Source organism: Apodemus sylvaticus, chromosome 23 (genome assembly GCF_947179515.1).
Source record: "Apodemus sylvaticus chromosome 23, mApoSyl1.1, whole genome shotgun sequence".
NCBI lineage: Eukaryota > Metazoa > Chordata > Mammalia > Rodentia > Muridae > Apodemus > Apodemus sylvaticus.
Window position 1 is genome coordinate 47,421,936 of NC_067494.1, and position 9,646 is coordinate 47,431,581.

Consider the following 9,646-nt stretch of genomic DNA (forward strand, 5'->3'; position numbering starts at 1 on the left):
AATAGAATGTTTATGGGACCCAGGTGGCTTCTCAGGGTCAGCCAATGGTCTTGGCTCCTCCTTGTCTATGAAGACACAGGGCACAGGTCCTGACCTCCATGCACCCCTAGCTGCTGCACACACACTAAGGATGACCTGAGCTGGCCTCTGCTGCTCCTGGGAGCATGGAAACCATAATCCCTGGGCCAAAGGGCCTTAGCAGTAGGCTCCTGCTTGCTACCAGAGTCCAGAAGACCCAGTTGGATTCTAACTGCTCTATTCCCAAAGATGATGATCAGCTCTAACAGCAGGCCAGGCTCTGTTGGGAAGGATAGACAGGCATATCCAGGCCCAGAGATGGATGTACTGTGGCCATGCTCGGAGGTCTGATCTTCACAGGCATACTTAGCCATATTACCCAGCACTTACTCAGCTCTGTCTGGAGTGCCTTGGTCCCCCAAGAGCCCTGTGATGATGAAGTCACTGCCAAAGGCAAGGACCTAGTCCCCACCACGTTCCTGTCCACACTTGACTCCTGCTAGGAGCCAGCAGTATGGACAGCCATGTCAAAATGGGGACATGGTCTGCTTTCTTCCTTGGGAGAACTTGTGAAACCCAGGACCAGGTGACATCTCTGAGGCCAGGCAAGGACAAGGAAGCGTAGTGTGACCTTATGTGAGGTTTAGCGATAGAAACCCTGTGAGGGTAGGGACTGCTCTTCAGGGACAAATGTGGTGAGGGCAAGGCAAGGTGAAGCAGGCTACACACATCCCAGGGTAGCCTTCCCACAGAAGAGTCACTGTCTAGAGAAAGGAACCGAGGAGCTGAAGGGGTTTGCAGCCCAAGAGGAGGACCAACAATGTGGGAAGCCACTTTATCCAGCGCCGTTGCAAGATGGCACTGGCAGGAAATATTTAGTCCTGGTAAACAACTGTGACACACATGCAGTTGGTAAACAACTTTGACACACGTGCAGTATGTGTTAGTTTCTGCGTCTGTTGGCTTCTGGGTCGACTTCTGTAGCCGCTGGCCGCTAGCCGGCACACATGCGCGCACCCCGTACACCGGGCCGCGGACCGCGGTGGGGCCGGGAACCGCAATGAGGCACGCTAGACCAAATGGTTCCACGTGGAGTTTATTTAAGAAGGGAAGGGTAGCCGGCGGGAACGGGAGTGAGAAGGGAAGGAAAAGAGAGAGAGGGAGGAGCGCTGCTAGGTTATATAGGAGTGGTGACGTAATTACAGGTAAAGGTGGGCTATGGAATTCTGGGTAGATGGCGGCCGTTGCCTGGGCAACGGACCTATACATTGCTTTGCGTGGTCTTAGGCCTTAGGTACCTACATTCCTGCATTTCTTTTATTAAAAAAGAAAAAGAAAAGGGGTGGGGGGGACCCGATGATGAAAAGGAGTGTGGGCGCCGTGTCTCTTAAACTACTTCCTGCTGTCTAGGGGCGTTGTCAATTTTGGGGTATAGATGACTTTCATCATCGGGGTCCACCTGGTGCATGTTGGCATCAGCTACATCTGGGGACGGGGGCTCTTCCGTGGGCAGCAGCTGGTAATTCTGTAACAGAAGCTGATTAATAGTTTGGTTAGAAATTTTTTGCATTTGCCGATGGAGGAATGTAGAAACAAGATTAATTAGGCAGGGAGCAAACAATAACACCAGGAAAATGACTAGGAGAGGCGTTACAAAAGGGAATATCCACTTCCATATAGGGTTTTCAAAAATGTCAGAGCTGGAGGTCTCACGATCTCTGAAGTTCTTTATGTCTGTCTGGAGTTCCTGGATTTTGTTTCTCACTATCCCGGATTGGTTGACATAGAAACAGCATTCTTCTTGGAGGAACAGGCAAAGACCACCTTCCTTAGCTGTTAAGACATCTAGGCCCCGTCGGTTCTGAAGCACCACAGCTGCCAAAGAATCAATCTGTTTCTGGATAGTAAGCACAGTTTCAGTCATTCCCTGAAGGTCACTTTTAAACTGAGAAGTAAATGTATTGTATTGGGCCAGAGAAGTTGTTATTCCTGCCACACCTGTGCCAACACCTATGGCTATTCCTGTAGCTACCAAAAGAGGAACGATCTGAACTGCTCTCTCACGTCGGGCAGCTACCATATTTATAACTGGGATTGGCAGGGGCTCATTTCCCTGGATCACTCCCATCTCAGGGAAAAGGAGAACCAACGTGCAAACTCCTGACCAGCTGGCAGGTAGGCGATGATATACCTGAGTGCCACAAAGAATTGACGTGTTCTGGATTGCAGGGCATTGTGGCAGAGATGATATATCAAGGGTTATGGTTTTATTACAGTCTAGGGAGCTTAATGTTCCTACAGAACGTGTCCCAGAGTTCTTAAAACAGTTTCCCATGCCAAAGAGAGGGACAGAGGTAAGGTACGGAGCCGTGGTGACATCGGAGTCAGGACAGCTAACAAAAGGTGAGGTGAGGTTATCTGGCAGTATCACCGGAAAAGCTGTAAGTGACAGTTTTGAGTCAGTCCCTGGGGGTACACATAACCAGCAATCTTTAAAGCGACCAGTCCTGGTGACATTAAGGAGTTGGTATGCTGAGGTCAAAGTTTGAAGCAACAGGCGAAATGGCAAGTTAGTGCCATTTATGAGGGGTGCTGTTAAAGAATCAAGGACCTTAGAGGAGTGTTTAATTATCTCCCCCACTTTTCCAATATCTAGGGGTTGGGCGATTGAGATATACTTTCTCTGAATATGGATGGTACTTATTGGGGAACTGGGCTGGTTTTTACGATAGAGCTTACCAACGACTCCTGTTTCCCACCTGGAATCCCACGGGTCTTGTATGTGGAAGAAAAGCGTCTTGCGGTGTTGAAAGAAGAAATGATTGACCCGTGATCCTAGCATATGTATCTGACAAGACCAATATGGGCAGCCCCCATATTCGTCTGGCCATTTTTTACAGTAATCTTCTGTCTGGTCAAAGAGAAAGCAAGTATAGAGATCATAATACTTAGATGGGATAACAGATACAGGGATGATCGCGATTTGGATCGGTACCTGACATCCGGCTATGGAGCAGTTTCCTGACCCTATTTGGAAAGACTGTTTGTTATCTGTGGGGGTTTCTTGAACCTCGAATCTCCAAATGTAAGGACTGCCCTGGATGGAAATGAAGAACAGCAGGGGTAGGACAAGAAACCCATGTCTAATCCAATGAGGTCGAGCTCGGCTGCCGGAGTGGAGTCTCATGTTCTGGAATTGGGGACAAGGTGGGTGGTCCCGATGTCCTCCGGAGCTTGATAGAGCAAGGTCCTGTCAGGGTTGACGTGTATGAAGAAGAGTTATCTTTAGGTGGAGGGATGAAAGGTTTAAGGTGAGATAGATGGACCCAATGAGGAAATCCTTCAAGTTTAGCAGCTGTAGGGGTCACGAGAATCACCTTAAAAGGGCCCTGCCATTTGGGAGAGAGGGGTGAGGGCCGATGATCTGGAGGGGATAAGAGGACTTGGTCTCCAATGTTGACAGGCAGTGGACAGGAGACAGTCTGTGGCCGAGGTAGGTGGTGGTCAGCAAAGTCCCATAGGAGAGAGCGAAGGTGGCAAAGCAATGGGGTGAGTAGGTGGTCTGGGAGGGGAGAGCATTTAGGTGAGAGACCAGGAGTTAAAACTGGACGTCCATACATGAGTTCAAAGGGTGAGATAAGAAGAGGTCGCTTGGGGAGAGCTCGTAGCCTGAAAAGAGCTAGAGGTAGGAGTTTTACCCAGTCAAGGTGAAGTTCCTGTGACAGCTTGGCAAGAGTGGTTTTTAAAGAGCGATTAGTTCTCTCTACCTTACCTGAAGATTGGGGATGGTAAGGAATGTGAAAATGCCAAGGGATATTTAAGGCGTTGGATAAACTCTGAGAAATCTGGGAAGTAAATTCAGGACCATTGTCTGACTGAAGGGAGGTTGGAACACCAAATCGGGGGATGATCTCTCGGAGGAGGAGATCAGAGACTGTCTGAGCCCTTTTGTTAGTGGTAGGAAAGGCTTCTACCCACCCCGAGAAGGTATCTACCAAGACCAGGAGGTACTTGGAACGCTTGACTGTAGGCATATGGGTAAAGTCAAGCTGCCAGTCAGTTCCGGGAAGGGAACCTCTAGCCTGATGGGTGGGGAAAGGGGTACTACGATACCTCGAGTTAGAATCTGACATCTGACAGGTTTTACAAGAAGCAGTGATAGATTTTAAGAAATTTAAGTCTTCAGGAGTAGGCTGTAAGTGGGTCTTAACAAAAGAAGATAACGCTCGACTGTTAGGATGAAAGAGCTGGTGAAGATAGGATAGAGTTTGGCGAGTGTCAGGGGGTGGAGGTAGAGATGTGGGTTGTAGTGTAAGGATGTCTTGGGGAGGGTGAGATGAGTTTAGCCCCCTAAGGGCTGCAGCTCTAGCTGCCTCATCAGCTCGGTTGTTTCCCTTAGATACAATAGAGTCATCCGTCTGGTGAGATCTGCAATGGACAATCCCAATAGCTGTGGGGAGATGGGAGGCCTTCAGCAAGGCTAAAATATGGCTTGCATTAGTTATGGATCCTCCAGTTGTGCTAAGTAACCCGCGCTCTTTCCAGATAGCAGCGTGGGACAGGAGGATATGGAAAGCATATTTAGAATCTGTGTAAACATTGAGGGATTGTCCCTGTGCCAGTTGAAAGGCACGAGTGAGAGCTATCAGCTCAGCCTGTTGATTAGTAGTGTGTACAGGAAGGGCCTGTGCCTCTACCACCTCGGTGTCTGACACTATGGCATAGCCAGCTTTTCTAGTCCCTTCATATAGAAAGGAACTTCCATCTGTGTACCAAGTATAAATGGCTTGAGGCAATGTGCCCTCCTGTATGTGTGAAGGATGAGGTAATAGTTGCTCTAAAGTCTCAGTGCAGGAATGAGACAGGGAGTGGTTAGTATTAGGTCGAGGGAGAAGAGTAGAAATATTAAGAGGAGGACATGATTGAAAGGTGAGCGTGGAATCTTCTATTAGCGCTACCTGGAGAGAAAGAACTCTAGAGGGAGGTAGAGTCTGCAGGCCTTTGTAGGTTAGGAGCTGTGACAGGTTGTGAGAAGAGAGCACAGTTATAGGAGACCCCAAGGTTAATTTCTTTGATTCTCGAATAAGAAGTTCAGCAGCCGCTAAGGCACGAATACAAGGTGCCCATCCCTGGATGGTTAAATCCAGCCTTTTTGACAAGTATGCTACAGGTGCGAAGGAAGGTCCCAGTTGATGGCCTAAGACTCCAAGGGCAAATCCCTCTTTTTCAGTTACATAGAGGGAAAAAGGGCGAGTCAGGTCAGGGAGATGTAAGGCTGGGGCCTTAAGGAGAGCCTGTTGGAGCCTCTGAAAGGGTTTGGCAACAGATATGAGAAGAGGTTCGTGGGTGGGGCCTAATGCTGCCTCATATAAGGGTCGAGAGAGGAGGGAGAAGGAAGGAACCCAAGAACGTAAAAAGCTAGCCATTCCTAGGAATGATAAAATCTCTTCCTTTGTAGAAGGAACAGTTAAGGACTGAATTAGGTTTTTTCTATCTAAGGTAATAGCCTTATGGGTTGGGGTAATTGTTAATCCCAAATAAGTAACCTGAGGAGTGGACAGTTGAACCTTAGAGGGAGAGACCCTGTAGCCTCGACTGGAGAGGAAATTTAGGAGAGTAGAGGTGTCAGCTTGGCTAATTTCTAGAGATGGACTACAGACAAGGACATCATCTACATAAAGAAGAATTTTAGATCTGGGGAGAGATAAAGAAAGTAAGTCAGAAGCTAGAGCCTGGCCAAATAGGTGTGGGCTGTCTCGGAATCCCTGAGGTAAAACAGTCCAGGTAAGTTGGGTAGAAAAGTGGGTGTCAGGATCTGTCCAGGTAAAGGCAAATATGTTTTGTGACTGGGCATCAAGAGGGATAGAGAAAAATGCGTCCTTTAGATCTAGGACTGAGAAATGAGAAGTTCCTGAGGGGATAGTAGAAAGGAGTGTATAGGGATTAGCTACGACAGGATGTAGAGGAACCACTGCGGCATTAATGCGCCTGAGGTCTTGAACCAGGCGGTAGGTACCATTAGGTTTTTTAACTGCTAGTATAGGGGTATTGAAAGGAGAAGAAGTGGGACGAAGGAGTTTTTTCCTTAAGAGGTCAGAAATGATAGGCTTAAGTCCCCTGAGGCTCTGGAGAGAGAGAGGGTATTGAGCTTGGGTGATGTACCTGGTAGGGTCCAGTAACTGGATGACAACGGGAGAATGATGTTTAGCAACAGAGGGGTTCTGGACGTCCCAAACTCTGGGGTCCACCTGAGAAGCTGGTAGAGGAAATAACATGTTAGTGTTAGTAGGTTGATTGGCTAGAAGGAGAAGTAGGGGAACTGCTGGCGAGCTCGGGTTCAGGCGAGTGGGGGGAGCAAAAGAAATTGAAGCTCCCAACTTAACTAAAAGATCCCTTCCTAATAAAGGGACGGGAGAGGTTGGCACTACCAAAAAGGAATGGGTGAAGGGTATATTTCTAAAAGTACAGCTAAGTGGTGGGGTCTGATGAGGAAGGTAAGGCTGTCCTCCTATCCCGACTATGGGAAGACGCGAGGGTGAAGTGGAGCCCCAAAATTCCACCAGGACTGAGTAAGTGGCCCCGGTATCCAGAAGGAAAGAGATGGGCTTTCCACATACCACGATAGTTACCCGGGGCTCCCTGCTAGTGATGGGCGAGGTCGGGTTGAGGGAGCTCCGGCCCCTTCATTCATCCATAGCCAAGCCTAGGAGGTCAGTAGGAGGGGTTTCTGGGCGGGATGGCCTTCTGTTCTGTGTAACATGGGGACAGTCGACCGCCCAGTGGCCCTCACGATGACATTTAGGACATGGTCCCCTTGGCTTGCGGGGGTTGGGGCAAGTCCTTGCCCAGTGACCTGATTGACCACACCTGTAGCAGGGAGCTGGTGGTTCCTGAGCCTTGGAAGGCCCGGAGCCCGGGGCGATAGCTGGAGCTGGTCGGACAGCTTTTGCCAGCATGTGGTACTTTTGTTTTCGGGCTTTTTCATCTCTCTCATGGTATACCTTGAAGGGCAGCGCCAAGACTTCCGCCTGTGGAGTCAGGGGTCCTCTCTCCAAGCGTCTAAGTTTAGCTCTTATGTCGGGATAGCTTTGGGAAAAGAAATAAGTCATTAAGAGTTGTTTACCTTCCGGATTGTCAGGATCTAGATTAGTGAATTGCAACAAAGCCTTCGTGAGGCGTTGTAAAAACTGAGATGGATTTTCCTGTTTTTCCTGGACAACCTCTTGGAGTTTTTCAAAATTTATTGGCTTTAAAACTGCCTTTCTGAGACCAGCTAGAAGGCATGTAACAAACCTGTCTCTGGCTAAAATACCAGCCGAGGAATTATAATCCCATAGCGGGTCTTGGTCAGGCACTGCCTCAGATCCAATTGGATAGCTGCCGTCTGTCTGGTGAATTTCATCTGCATGCGTTTTTGCCTCTTCCCAAACTCGCCTGTGTTCATCAGGAAGTAAATTGTTAGTAAGAATCATATAGACATCATGAAAAGTCAAGTTGTAAGATTGAGTAATGTACTGAAATTCTTTAATAAAGTTAGAGGGGTTAGAGGTATAAGAACCCAGTCTGCTTTCTATTTGAGAAAGTTCGCTCAAAGAGAAGGGAACGTGTACTCTAACTAGACCATCGATTCCAGCCACTTCCCTCAGAGGAAGGACCGGCGCTGGGTCAGGTGTCTTTGGAGGAGAGGTTGGGGGCTTGGCCGTGGCCTTAGAACGTGTAATAGGAGGGGTAAAGGTTGGTGCCAGTTCAGGGCGTCTGTGGTGATCCTTTACTGGCACAGAGGGAGAGGAGACAGACTCCGAGACCTGGTGGGAGGGAGAAACTGGGGCTGCAGGTTGAGATCTTGTAGTCTCCACGTGTCTGTGGCGAGTGGACGGAGGTGGTTCGTCAGCGGGGTCGAAAGTAACGCCATCTAGTGGAGGGTGAGCAGGTTTCATGGCTAGGAGGAGCTGAGATGGAGTGCAGGCAGCGCAGAGAGAAGGTTTAGACCGGAGATAGATAAAAGCTTGGACGTACAGGATTTGGTCCCATTTACCGGATTGCTGACAGTATGTATTAAGATCCCTTAAAATAATTGGATCTAGGGTGCCATTAGGTGGCCATTTGGAATTATTATCTAGTTTATATTGAGTCCAGACCTTATTACAGAGGTTAATTAGTTTTGACCGCCTCACATCGTGAGTTAGTTTTAGAGACTTGAGATTCTCCAGGAGGCAACTGAGGGGACTTCCTGGGGGTACCGGCGAGGATGCTCTGTTCCCCATCAGGTGTGGGGGGCTTTGTTATACCACTACCGGCGTCCCGGATAGTGTTTAACAAAGAAACGGCAGCTAAGCCAGAGAGTCCGGACCGTCGTGCGGAAATCTGGGAGCTGGGGCAAAAAAGCCGGAAAAAAGTAACCCACCTGGGGCCCCAGGATTTTCAGAACGGCTGGAAGCCAATGAGAGGGAGTTAGGATTACTTCTGGAACGGGAAACACCCGTGGTAGAGCATCATAAAACGAGTGTTAGCTCAGGCAGCATCTAGTTCTAGAAGGAAACTGGCCAGGTCTCTTCTGAACTTAAGAAACCACCCAGCCAACCGAAAGACCTTACCTTATTGGGCCGGTGGTGTTTGCTAAGGAAGTGCAATCCGATATCCGGGAACGTGGAACAATTTGGTTTAGCGGCTCAGAGTGGCAGCGGTGAGCGGGGCGCGCGGCGGCGACGGGCGCAGACGGGGCGCACCGGGCCGGGCCGCTACCCCGGGCCAGGCGGCGCACTAGCGGCCGCGGTCCGGAGCCCTAGGCAGTGGCGGCAGCGTGGCAGCAGCAGCAAGCGGCAGTGGCGGGACAGCAGCGCGAAGAGGCGGGCGGTGCAACAGCGCGGAGAGATGGCGGGGCAGGGGACTTCGGCGGTGGTCCGCGGTGGTCCGTAGAAGCAGCGTGGCCAGTAGCGCGGGCGGGAGGGAGGGTTCGTTGGTCGGCTCGCCAATGTTAGTTTCTGCGTCTGTTGGCTTCTGGGTCGACTTCTGTAGCCGCTGGCCGCTAGCCGGCACACACGCGTGCACCCCGGACGCCGGGCCGCGGACCGCGGTGGGGCCGGGAACCGCAATGAGGCACGCTAGACCAAATGGTTCCACGTGGAGTTTATTTAAGAAGGGAAGGGTAGCCGGCGGGAACGGGAGTGAGAAGGGAAGGAAAAGAGAGAGAGGGAGGAGCGCTGCTAGGTTATATAGGAGTGGTGAAACGGACCTATACATTGCTTTGCGTGGTCTTAGGCCTTAGGTACCTACAGTATGGCTTCGTGATGACTCAGCATTGGCATGCTAATGAGGTGCACCTTAGTTCTCCTATCACAATGCGACATGCCCCTAAGCAAGGGCTGCTGGCATATATAAGAGCAGCAAAAGACAGGCTCGGGGGCCCCGTGTTGGAGAAGAAAAGCAAGGTCCTGAATAAAGCGCTGCAGAGAAGATCCTGGTCGTGTCGCATCTTTTCTCGCTGGTCGAGTTAGGCACCGACACAACAACATGAACCATCCAGTATCCCAGAGCTCCCGGGATCTAAACCTCCAAAAACAAATAGTATACATGGAGGGTGCCATGGCTACAGCTGCATATGTAGCAGAGGTTAGCCTTCTTGGGCATC

The 9,646-nt window shown here is 50.0% G+C and overlaps 1 long non-coding RNA gene across 1 annotated transcript; it reads right to left on the reverse strand.

Moving 5' to 3' along the window:
• Positions 1–2,530: 2,530 nt before the first annotated feature.
• LOC127673635 (uncharacterized) lies at positions 2,531–7,448 on the reverse strand. The gene is made up of 3 exons (XR_007975223.1): positions 7,142–7,448; positions 6,181–6,274; positions 2,531–3,268 (listed from the first exon to the last, which is right to left on the reverse strand). It is a non-coding gene; the product is annotated as an uncharacterized LOC127673635 (long non-coding RNA).
• Positions 7,449–9,646: the final 2,198 nt, after the last annotated feature.